Below are 13,220 nucleotides of genomic sequence, written 5' to 3' on the forward strand. Positions count from 1 at the left end.
TGCCCTCCTCTTCTTGAGACTAGTTTGACACATTGCATTTCATATTTTAGAGCATTAGGCATTGCATTTTGCATCTCATATGAAACTAAGAAGGTGATCCTCCAAAGTCTTTTCAAAAGATGGAGAAGTTACATGGTTCAAGCCTGGGGGTCTCTGTAAGACCCCAATTTTGGCCCTAAGATCCCTCATGGCATCATATCATATCATATCATTGCCTCAAGGATCATTGGACACCTTGCCTCCTTCCTTGTGGGTGGGTTATCTTTTGAGAGTGGTTCTTGATCACCAAGCATGTTTAGCATTTGTATATTATTGCTTTTCATTTGTTTACTAACCAAAAGTACAAAAATATGTCATATAACCTTGTTACTTGCAGCTGAAGCAACATTAGGTCAAACCAGTCAAAGGCAAGTCATTGAGCAATAGATGGTGGCCATTCTGGAGAATTTGGGCACCATTGATCATTCACAAGAGTTCATATGAACCATGACATCATTTTGAATCAAAATCTCAAGTGGTAGAGGCTTGAATTTCATCTGAGCATAGCTAGGTCAGCTGAAACCCTAGAAAAGTCAACACAAGTCAACTGTGCATTCAATCATGGATTTGAAGGTGGGAGATGAATAGAAATACCTCATTCATGTTCATACAAGTCTCATTTGACATTTCAAACATCAACAATGGAGAATTTGAGGTCAGATGAAAAGTTTCCAAAAATAGTAAGTGACCTGTAATTTCAAACTGCCAAAAATGGAAAGGTCTTCTCCTCAAGTTTACATCATCAAGCAAGCTTCAAATAAAGATTTTTCCAACATGAAAGTTGAATATCTGGCTCTCACCTTTCCAAAAAGTCCAAGAACATCCATTTCTCATGTGTGGTTAAGAAGTTATGGATCAATCATTGCCAAGAAATTTTGAACTTCAAGCTTGCATAACTTTTGAACCAAAAGGCCAATTGAAGTGGTTCTTTTTGGAACATTTCTCTCTTGATCTCTACTATCATAATCATGCATTACATTTCATCAATTCTCATCACAAAATTTTGGCATTTCCACTTGAATTCCATTTTGAATTTTGGAGTGAAAGTAGCAATTTGAAAAATATGCATTATTTTCAATTCCAACCAATTTCATTTGCATCCAAACAGATTTTGAAACTCATTTCAAGCCAAACTCGGTCACTATTCCATTGCCATGCACATGTAAGGGTGTTTTGGCCAATTTGCATAACACTTCATTTCACTTAATCCATTTTGCATTAGCCTAATCATGATTAACAAGCTTCATTAGTACACCATATATAACCATAATCCTAACAGAAAATGATAACAACAACTTCACAAACTCAGATCTGAAAATTTTCATCTCAACTTTCTCTCAACTTTTCATTGAATTTCTTCATATCTTTTGCTTGTTCCTTGAGTTGTTCATCATCTACAAGCTTTGTTGAAGATTATTGAAGCAAGATCCTGTAGAATTCTTGAAGAATCGTGGACTGTTGGAGCTTATGCACATCCCTGGCATTTGAAGATTCCATCAAGATCAAGCACGATTGAGCTATTGTTCATCATCCTTTCATCTCTCTAAACATTGTAGAACTTCTGTTTCAACTTGCCAGGACCTGAGAAGCGCGATTTCACTTCTGTTGCATCATTGAGGTTAGATTTCGAATGCTCCCATTCTTGAAATAATCATGTGCTTCTGGTAGATCTTTGAACATAGAGTATACTGAGCTTTAGATCGTGAATTTTCATGCAGTAATGAGTTAGTTATCATAATTTAAAGTTTGGTTGATGAAACTTCATGTGCTTAAATCTTTTGTTGTGTGTTGATTTAGATAAAATTAATGTTGGATTGATGATGTGTGTTGAAGGATGAATCGATTGATATATGTTTGGCAGATTTCTGTGTATGTTGGATCTTGATGATGATGAACACGATGAACATATGATGAACACCTAGGTTTTTGATTTCCAGATCGTATTTGATCTTCTTGCGCGCATGTTGCATGAGTTTTGTTGTTTTTCGTCCATGCACTGGTCCACGTCATGCACTGAGTGGCTATTTGATTGGTTCTGATTGATTGCATGCGCCACGTAATTTAATGAAGCGTTGCGTTTCATGTAGCAGCGCGCTTCATTCAAATTCTTACTCGGTTCGATTCCGAGTTCAAGCATTTTCCAAAGCTGCCTTGCATTTTAATTCATTTCATCATCCATGATCATGCTACTTCATTCATGCATTTTTTTCTCTTTATTCAAAAATTCATAATTCAATAAATACTTATCCAAATCACATGAGATTTTTTGCACAATGATCTTCACTCATTCAGTTGTTTTGTGGCTTTGTCCATTGTTGATATGTTTTCATACATGAGCCATAGGTTTCAATTCTCATAGTGGTTGATGTAAATCTCACCACATCCTTAGTGAGTTGATTGTAAGTCTTCCATACTTATTATAGGGTTAACCCCTCACTAGTATGTTGAAGTCGTCCTCGCATGGTGGATTGTTGATTCAGGTTGAGTTTTCTCCCATTGGTAATGAAAAGCCTTAGTGCTCTTGTTTTAAAATGAATTCACTCATATTTTTGGAAATCTTTTAGCCGAACTACGGCGTTTTGATCCTTACCTTTCATGGAAGGTACGTAGGCAACGGGTTCATCCGTTCAAACACAAAAATAATAAAATTGTATATTCTTTTCTCATCATCCCCATCATGTTTGCACAATATGTCATAAACAAATAAACTTTTTTATACAACAAGTGTGAAAAGGGCTCCCTAGGAGTACCTAGGACGTTTTGGGTGCCTAACACCTTCCCATTGCGTAATTAACCCCTTACCCAGATTCTCTGATCTTTTCATTAGTTTTCTATGTGTAAAACTTCTTAGGCTTTTGTTCGCTTTTTAGCCATTCCTTAGGATAAATAAAAGTGCGGTGGCGACTCGATTCTTTGTATGCTTTGCTTTTGATTTAGTCAATAAATCATAAAGCGACGAATACACCGCTACAATCTCTATGAATTGATTATCAACCATCTAAGGGTTTGCATTTCATTAGGGTTTCTTGATTCTTCAAAGGTCTTGAGCATCATCTTATCTACAAGGATATATCACCATCATCATGGTTCTAGCATCAAGACATTTCAAGGTCATCTGAGGACCAAAAAGTCAACTGTGTAGTCAACTGAGGGCTATGAGGTGGGGAAATGAGTTGAGACGCCTCAATCATGTTCAAATGGGGTTTATTGATCATTCTAAACATCCATCTTGAAGATTCAAAGGTCATGGCAAAAGTTACTAAAAATGGAAAATGACCTATAATTCAAAGTTTCCAAATTTGGCAAGTTTTTGGTCCACTTTCAACTTGACTTGTCAATATCAAAGAAGTTTCAAATGGATTTTTGGTGAACATGAAAGTTGTAGATCTTTGTCTCCCTTTCCCGAACTACATTGACTCTGATGTTTGTTTCTGACAAACTACGTAGGCCCAGGATGCGACATCCTGCCGAGTCCACTTCCTCCGTTTTCTTTCTCTTCCCCACTTGTTTATTGTTCCAGTTTATGCAGTTTCTTTGAGCAGTTTATTAGTAGCAACCATTTCCTTCCCTTTGAGCTATATTTTGAGCGTGGATCCCGTCGAGTACGGCGGACGTGAGGGGTGCTAACACCTTCCCCTTGCGTAACCGACTCCCGTACCTTGTAATCTCTGGTCGTAAGACCATTCCTTTCCCTTTCTTAGGTTAGTCCTGCGCTCCCTTTCCATCATAGGATGAATAGCGTCGGTAGCGGCTCTGTATTTTTTCCGCCGGTTGTTTTTCGCGTTGTGACAGCTGGAGACTCTGCTGGGGACTGAAGTTGACCTCTTGCTGGTCCATCTTCCCTAAGCGAGTCAATCCTAGCGCTCTCTAGCGTAGCTTTTAGGGTAGTTTGGGTTGCTTTTACTGCTTATTTATTGCATTTGTGATTATTATACTATGATTGTATATATTTGCATATATGTTTGCATGCATCATATTATCACTGTGCTGGATTCTAGACAGGTGTGGTTTCTCTGATTTGGGGGTGGGTGTTCTGAGTGGGGCTAAAACCCAAAGCCCGAGTATACACCTAGGATTAGCGTGGTCTCATGTTTCCTCACATGTTGGATTAACATGTTGTTGCGATGTGACATACCGCAGTCGGACGAGGTTCTTTTGAGAGAAGCTCTTCCTTGTGGAGTTTCCACTATGGTTGGGATTATCTCTTTTGAGTTGTTGACTTCGGTGACCGTTCTTTCCTGGATCTCTGGTTTAGATGATCTTATGAGAGCTGCACGGCACACCCGAAAGGGCAAACCCGTTGAGTATCTCATCCGATTGTCGAGACCGATTATCCGCCTTAGGATGACCTTATTAGAACTCACCTGTGAGGGGAGGGGTTTGGTTCCTACAGGTACAGGTTCTGTTGGTGACTCTTGGATGGTGACTTTGGTTCGGTTCAGGATCTGGGTTCTATTTATGAGTGGATTTATGGATATTTATTTCCGACACGCCGGAGTTCTGTCTGTGGTATTTATCAGCGAGGGTCCGTTTATTTCGGATTCCCTGGGTCAGATTTGGGGTTACTTGTTCAGATGATCTTGTTGATGTCCGTTCAGTGGTTTTCCTGTGATGATGGTGATGTATTCTCCGGTTTCGTTTATTTCGGATCCCCCGAGTTGGATTTGTGGTTACTTAGTCCCTCAGATGGTTGTGATCAGTTCTGAGACCGGAGTCCAATACAGTTGGTGTTTAGATGTCTTGGAGGATGGCGCCATGAATTACATTCATGCATCTGCATCATTCCCATTTCGCATTCATCTGCATCTAACTCATGTTTATCCATATGCAGGGTACATTCTTGATTGAGATTCTGGTTGAGAGACATCCTTGTTCCAGATATAGAGCATAATTTTATGTTCTGTACGGCAAAGCCAGATGATTTATGTTAGAATATTGCTGTCGAATTATTATCCGTCTCGATGAAGCCAGAATCGAAGGACAGAATGTTCCTCATACGGATAGACATTGCATTCATGCATGAATCATAATAACTTGTCTTCTATTTTGCAGGTGTCGGTTTCTAACGTGTTTGATTGACTCAAGAATCATTGCTCGCGCATGCAGAGTCATCCCTCTGCACATAGCTCGTCCGTACAGATACTTTACCAGATGCAACAAACCCAGTTTGATAGGCCACCCATGACGTATGCCCTTCTGTTGAAGAAGTTGAAGGACCTCGGGTTGGTACAGTTAAGGACGTTAGCTCCGTTAAGACCAGATCAGAGGCCTGCTAGTTATTATGAGAATGCCAAGTGTGAGTTCCATTCTGGTGCTCCCGGGCACAATATTGAGGGTTGTAAAGCCTTTAAGCATGCTGTCCAAGACTTGGTGGATTCCAAGGCCATCAATTTTGCACCATCACCGAATGTTAATGCTAATCCCATGTCGACGCATGGTCAGATGGGGGTGAATGTAATTGCTGAGGATCCAGGCCGTATCTGCGCTGTGGGTGAAGAGACTGACAGTGACTGCGAGCTCGACTCGTGGATAAAACCGTGCGTACCAGGGATGGAGATCCAGAACTGGAAGGCCGAAAAGATCATCACTGTCACTCTGCGTGAAGAGTAATATTTCTGTTTGTCAATTCTGTTTGCATGAAAGCCATACGTTTTACCCAAAACGTAATGGTCCATTGTAAAGGCCACCTCATGTGTTTCATTTTGCATTATTTGCATCATTAATAAACTGATGTTTTTCGCATTAAAAGCGGTGTTCTCTGTTTTTCATTTATTTTTGCAGTTTAAAAAATAATAAAAATGGCAATGTTTGTTTTCATTTTTCATCCTTTTAATTTGTCTCGTTCCGGCTCTGAAGCAACGCATGAATCAACATTCATGCAGATGCGATTATTCTCCAGATCTCATTGATGACAATTCTGTTACACCCCTATATGACTTCGACAATCCGATCTATCATGCCGAAGAAGAAGGCGAAGAAGATTGTGAACTTCCGGAAGAGTTAGCCAGGTCGTTGAAACAAGAGGAGAAGGTGATTCAACCGCACGAGGAGCAAGTTGAGATTGTTAATCTGGGCACCGAAGAGGTCAGAAAGGAAGTAAAAATTGGGGCCACTTTGGAGATGAATGTCAAGATCAGAATGGTAGCACTGTTGAAAGAGTATGTTGATATCTTCGCCTGGTCTTACCAAGATATGCCAGGGTTGGATACCAATATTGTTGTACACAAGTTGCCATTGAGAGAAGGTTGTCCTCCAGTGAAGCAGAAGTTGCGCAGAACTCGACCTGAGATGGCCATGAAAATTAAAGAGGAGGTTCAAAAGCAGTTGGATACTGGTTTCCTAGCTGTCACTAATTATCTGCCTTGGGTCACGAACATTGTGCCGGTACCAAAGAAGGATGGAAAGGTGAGGATGTGTGTGGACTACCGGGATTTGAACAGAGCTAGCCCGAAAGATGATTTCCCATTACCCCACATCGATGTGTTGGTAGATAATACAGCTCAATTCTCGGTGTTTTCCTTCATGGATGGCTTTTCTGGCTATAATCAAATTAAAATGTCGCCAGATGATATGGAGAAAACAATGTTCATCACACCATGGGCGCTTTTTGCTATAAGGTGATGCCATTCGGTCTCAAGAACGCTGGTGCCACGTGTCGCATCACGCGAAAAACCGACGGGAAAAGAAAGAAACAACAGAGCCGCCACCGTGCGTTATTTATCCCAAAAGAGGGAAAGGAAACGCTCAGAGTAAACCTGGGAAAGAACATGGTCTCGCGACCAAAGAGTATGGGTTCGGGAGTCGGTTATGCGAAGGGAAGGTATTAGCACCCCTACGCATCCGTAGTACTCTACGGGATCCACGCACAAAAGAAAGGAATATTGGTTGTTAAATACTGCTCAAACTCGCACACACTGGCTGAAAGAGACAAAAGAAACTGACTGAAACTGACTCGGCAGGATATCGTATCCTGGGCCTACTTAATCTATCAGGCATAGACATCAGAGTCGAAGTAGTTCGGACTGGGGAAACAACACATGCTCGCTAGGATATCGCATCCTATGCATACGTATCTTCTCGGACGAGAGAAGAATCAGAGCATTCGTAGCTCAGCTGACACGCACACAGACAAACAAGACACAGGCAAACGTGGAGCCCGAATGCCAATCACTGGACTTACATCAGCATCCGAACCAAACACACGCACACTGGAACCCAAATGCCACTCGATGGACTTACATCAGCTTCCAAGCACACAACAGCACAACAAGTTAATAGGGAGTCGGGGACTCAGCCTATAACTGTCAAACACACACAAACAGACAGACAGCAAATGCTAAGGAGTCACAGACTCGAGCCTAGCAAAGGTCAGACAACACACACAAAAGAAAGAAAAGGCGCCCGGAGAGATCAGCTCAATCTCCTGCCTACATACTTCATCTGGTATGAAGATCAGGGCGATGTAGTTCCCCTACAGAGGGATAAAGGACTAGCCTAACCAGATAACAGAGGGAGACACAACTAGGGAGACTACGACTCGAGCCTAGATGTTATCATGCAAATCATCCCTAAGTTAAGGTTTCTAGCTAAATGGCACAAGGGCCAACCTATCCTAAGTATGGCTCACACAGGGAGCAAGCCACACACACTTAACTTGCACGGGAAGCAAGCCAAGCAAAACCTAACTTGCACAGGAAGCAAGTCTAAACTAATCCTAACTTGCACAGGAAGCAAGTCAAACAATCCTATCTTGCACAGGAAGCAAGTCAAACAATCCTATCTTGCACAGGAAGCACACGCTATACACAAACAAGTGGCTCAAACAAGGGTTAGGTTTTAGTCAAGGGGTCATATCAACCTCGACAAACAAACCTCTGGAACTGGGTGAATGTTGCTCTTAACCTTGCCATTGAGGGGCTAAGGTGAAGCAGATGAAAGGATGAAGTGAAGATGAGACTTCACAGCTCTTATCCCTGGCCTGGGAGAGCTCAAGACAAGAATGTGTGGGTTCAGAAAGTGGGAACCCTTCTACACATTTGAAACTGACTCAACTGTACAATCGTACAAGATCTTGGTTTTTTATCTGTAATGCATCAACACAGTGGTGTGAGCAAAGCAGATGACACACTGAATAGTGGGGGATAGATTGCATATCCCTACCTTCCACCAATTGCCTCTTCACTTAGGAGGTCTTTGACTCTATGCAAGGACAAAATTAAACAATCACAAACATTGCCTCTTAAGGAGGGCTTCAGACAGTTGCCTGGCCAAGTAACAGGCCAGGTCTTCCAGACTACATGAAGTAAAAGAGACATACCTCAATGCAAATTGCTTACAAGCAAAGCAAAGCAAAAAGTTCACAAGGAACTAAGCAACTAAAGCACCTGAAACAGTCAAGCAGATGTTAGTATGCAACTTCAAACAAAACAAACAGAAACAGACACCAATAGTCAATTAGAGGCACATGGATGTGCAAGGCACAAGGCTCTAGGCATGCGAGCCAAGCCACCTACAAAACAAACAAGTTAGACAATGATTTTTAAGCAAGCTTAATCAAAAGAATTGGTCTCAATGGCCATTTGATGGTCAACCTGAAAACACAAGCTCAAAGGTGAGTAACAGGACCTCTAGGACAAGCCTAGGGTCAAAAATGAATGAGAAAGTCAAAACAGCAAGGGGTAAGTATCCAAAATCATGTTCAAACCATTAAGAAACACAACCAATTGGGTTCACATCCATATCAATCATCATCATCATTTCATGAACAATTTAGGTCAAGGTATGGCAAACAGAAGCTCATAGAAGTCAACAGCAAGACTTAACTCAAAAGCAATCTTAAACATTTCCAAAAATCACCAAATAAATCATGATCAATCCTAACACATAGCATGGTGAGCATGTCAAATTTCACCTCATTTGGACAAGTGGAAGGCAGTCAATGAAAATCAGAAAGTCAAAGCCATTTTGAACATGTTCAAAGAAGTCAACCAAACATACATCAACTTAGAAAATTCATAAATCAGTGATAGCATATGATAAATGAATGGGATCAAAACCATGGCAAAGATGAGGATGTCTAGTTATCTCATGTAAAATTTCATGTCCATCTAATAAAGTATGAGAATTTCACAAATGAAATGGGAACATGTGTCACACAAGGTCAACATATGACCAACCAGGGGAGAAAATCTCAAACAATTAGGAAATGCCTCAAATAATTCCAAGCAAATTCACATGTAAACTAGACATACAAGAGTAGGTGCATGCAAAAAATCAGATCAATTGGATGTCAAGAAGCATGGTAATGAAAATCATCAAGTTGGACATCAATGGTGTGACACAAATTGTCACACCCTAATTCAAAAAATCATAACTCACAAACCACAAATGATAAATTCAAAAACTCTATACCAAAATCACCATGAGTGTGTCTAGTTTAAACACAAAAATTTTGGGAGCCATTGGATACATTCTCATCATTTCACAATTGATTCGGCAAAGTGTACAAAAATTGGTCACATGTCACAAACCCTAGCAACATTTAAAAACCATTCCTCCAAAAATTCTGGAAAAATAATGATAAAAAAGTAGAGATCATGATGAACACAACATAAAAAATCCCATTCAAATTGGATCAAAATTGGGCAAGTTATGAATTTTGGAAGTTTGAGTGATTAAATGAAATAAAATGTGAAATTAATTGAATTAATATTGAAAGAATGGCATTTTTGTAATTCCATGATTCACTTAATCTAAACGATGCCGTTTTGGCCCAGAATTGAAATGTTCTTATTGGCTGGTGAAATGAAGGCGTGCATGCACGTGGGAAAAGGGGGAAAATCTGGGCAGCTTCACAAAGGGCTAGGGTTTAATGAACAGTGCTTCATCCCTTTCCTTCAAAAATCGTGATTCTCAATTTTTCCCAAAAAAATGTCAATTGCATATACCATTGTGATCATCAAACAACATACAACAACATCCTAACATTGGTTTTCATTAATTTGAGCTACACAACAAGTTATATGCAAAATAAGTTTGGATCATCAATGTTCATTTCAAAATAACTCAAACATCACTTGACCATTTGTAAAACTAAGACCATCCATGAAATCAGCATTAAAAGACCTACATTAAGCATGCACTAATTTCACAAAATAGGGAGATTGAAAACTTACCAAATTGGGAGAACAGTAGTGGTGCAGATGCTTTTTGATGTTGCTGGAGTGAAACAGTTGAAGCACAATCTTCCAAGTGATGATTAGTGAAGGCCCTTTGACTTGTGGATGCTTAGCTTGGCTTCAACCTTGGACTGCTGTTGGATGTTGCTCTTGGCCAAGGCAAACTTTGTCTTTTTTGGAAGTTTTACAGGTTTTCTTGAAAAGATGCAAAGCAAGGTCAATGAAGTTTTTAGGATGAGTATCTGCTGTGATGTGTTTGGTGGCTGCTAGCATAGGGTTGGTTTTTGACAGGAAAATGATAAACAGAACTGCTATGTGCAGTACCAAGCATGGCAAATTGGATGCTGTTAGAAGTTCTTTGACAGCCCTCTTAGAAATGCAACAGCAAAGTAATGTTTTTAGAGTGAGTGAACCATTCTATGTGCAGTGTGTCCTTGCTGCTAGTTTGGGGTCAGAAAATGGTGAGGAGATGTTGTGTTGAGCAGGGCCAGGCATTTGTTCCTTTGGAGATTTTTGGACAGAAAATGACCTAGGCCAAAATGTGATCTTTTGAGAGAGAGGGCACCAAGGCTTTTTGGCTGTGTTAGATGGTTGCCATTGATTTCATGTGGCGGGGAATGATGTATGGATGATGAAAGTTCATTGCAAGGCTAGGTTCTTTTGAAGTTTTGGAGCAGGTTTTGAAAAGTGCAAGAAGTGAGTTTTTGAGGGTGTGGAGTTCTGTTGTGCAATGTGTTTCAAGGATGCTAGTTGTGTTTCATATGATAGAAAACATTATGAAAAGCCTGTTGTTTAGAAGTTTCTTGGTGGTTTTGAATTTTGACAGCTTTTCAATCTTTTCAAAATGCCAAGAAAATCAGTCTTTTGCCAGTGAAATTGGTTGGTCTACTGTTGGTTTACCATGGCAGGGAATGAGGTTCTTGACTGGTTTTTTTGAAATGGCAAAGTTTGTTTTTGAGAGAATGAATGAGGTTGGTTTGTGTTATGGCTTGTGGCTTTGAAATGCAACAGCAAGGTGCAATTTTGAGAGAGTGGATTCTTGTGCAATGTGGGCTGCTACTTCTGTTTACAGTGGCAGGAAATCATGTCCTGATGTGTTGTTTTTGTGGCAAGGCAATGTCTTGGTTCTTTGGTGCTTGGACTGAGTTTTGGAAAATGCAAGTGAGAGGGATTTTTAGGGTGAGTGTGAATCAATCAAGTTCTACTGGTTTGGCTGGTGGTTACTAGTAGTGTGTTTACATGACAGAAAATAGTGGAACATCTTGTATCAATCAAAGCCAGTTTTTTTCTTTTGAAGCTTGACAGATTATGCTAAATGCAAGAGCAAGGTGAATGAGTGATTTCTCTCTGCAGTGTGTTGGCTTGTGGCTCCTGCTCTCCATTCCTCATGACAGGAAATGAGGTTAAGAAATTTCTGTTTGAAGTTGCTTTTTGGACAGAATTTGCAAATGCCAAGAATGAGAATGAAAAATGAATGAAGTTTGTTGGTCTGCTGTCATGTTTGATGGCTGCTAGCTTCATTTGACAGAAAATGAGGAAGGGCCATACTATTGGATGTTGCTTGAGATAAGGCAATGCTTGGTCTGTGGTGTTTTGGACAGAAAATTCTCTGCTGTTGGAGTTGTGACAGCTTTTAGATAAAAATGGCCAAAGTGGTTTTTAGTATGAATGAATTTCTGTGTCATGAATGCAATTGATGCTGCTGCTACCAGTCCTCACAATGACAGAAAAATCCTTTACCAAACCTGCTGTTGGCTGTTGTGGCTGTCCTTTAATGACAGAAAATCCATCCTCAAAAACTGCTGTTGAGTGTTGCTTTTGGTGGCATGGCAATGTCTTGGAACTGTGGTATTGTGCAGCCAGTAGTGTATCCCAAAGATGACAGAAAAAATGTTGCACAATGCTGCTAGGTCTGCTGTTGGACAGTACAAAGCATGGTTGTGGGATGTATGGGGTAGCATGGTGACAATGTACCTTCTTTCCACAATTCAAGCAACTTAGTAATGACCTTCTTCTGTTGTCTTGGCTGCACAATGAGGCTTCAAAATGACAGCAAATGGCCTTCAAAAATTCTGTCTTGATGAAGTACAAAGCATGGCATGGTAGAGAGTATGGATAGAATGAGTGAAATTTGTACTTTCCTTCCAATTCAAGCAACCAAGTATGGATTCACATGTACTGCATAATTTGAGCTTGCAAACACATTTTAAATGATATTTCTGAGCTGTTCCAATTGGCCAAATGTTAGAAAAATGTTTATATCAAAAAGTCAAACATTGGTCAAACTTGCATTTAAATGAGATAGGTCAAAAAATGCCATTTTGATTGGTGAAGTTTTGGCTCATGAAATTTATATTTTTGGAAAGAGGGGATCAAATGTGACTTGTAGGAAAAAACCCCACCAAAATTGGCCAAACGGTTTGAGAGATATGGCCTTTTGAAGTTCAAGATTTTCTGAAATCGATTCGATCATAACTTGCCAACCACACATGGGAATTGAGAGTTCTTGGACTTTTTGGAAATGGGAGAACAAGATCTTCAACTTTCATGTTGGGCAAAAATTCATTTGAAGCTTGTATCATGATGTAAGTTTGAGGATCAAGACTTTCCATTTTTGGTAAGTTTCAGTTACAGGTCCAGTTTCCATTTTTGGAAATTTTTGATCTGGCTTCAAATTCTTCCATGATGGTGTTTGACATGATGTATGAGGACTATTTGGCCATGAATGAGCTCTCACAAACCAATTCCAATCATCAAATCACTGATTAAATGGACAGTTGACCAACAGTTGACTTTTAGGGTTTCTGCCTGACTGAGCCTCTTCTGATGAATTCCAAACCCTAATTCCTTGAGAACTTGACTTCAAATGATGTCCCAAGTTGTATGAACTCTTGATTATTGATTATGGTGCCCAAATTCCACAAGAATGGCCACCATCCACTGCTCTGACTGACTGTTGACTTTCTAGGGTTTTTGACTGTCTGTGTATGAACTGATGACCTC

The sequence above is a fragment of the Lathyrus oleraceus genome, chromosome 7, assembly GCF_024323335.1.
Source record: "Lathyrus oleraceus cultivar Zhongwan6 chromosome 7, CAAS_Psat_ZW6_1.0, whole genome shotgun sequence".
NCBI classification, from domain to species: Eukaryota; Viridiplantae; Streptophyta; class Magnoliopsida; order Fabales; family Fabaceae; genus Lathyrus; species Lathyrus oleraceus.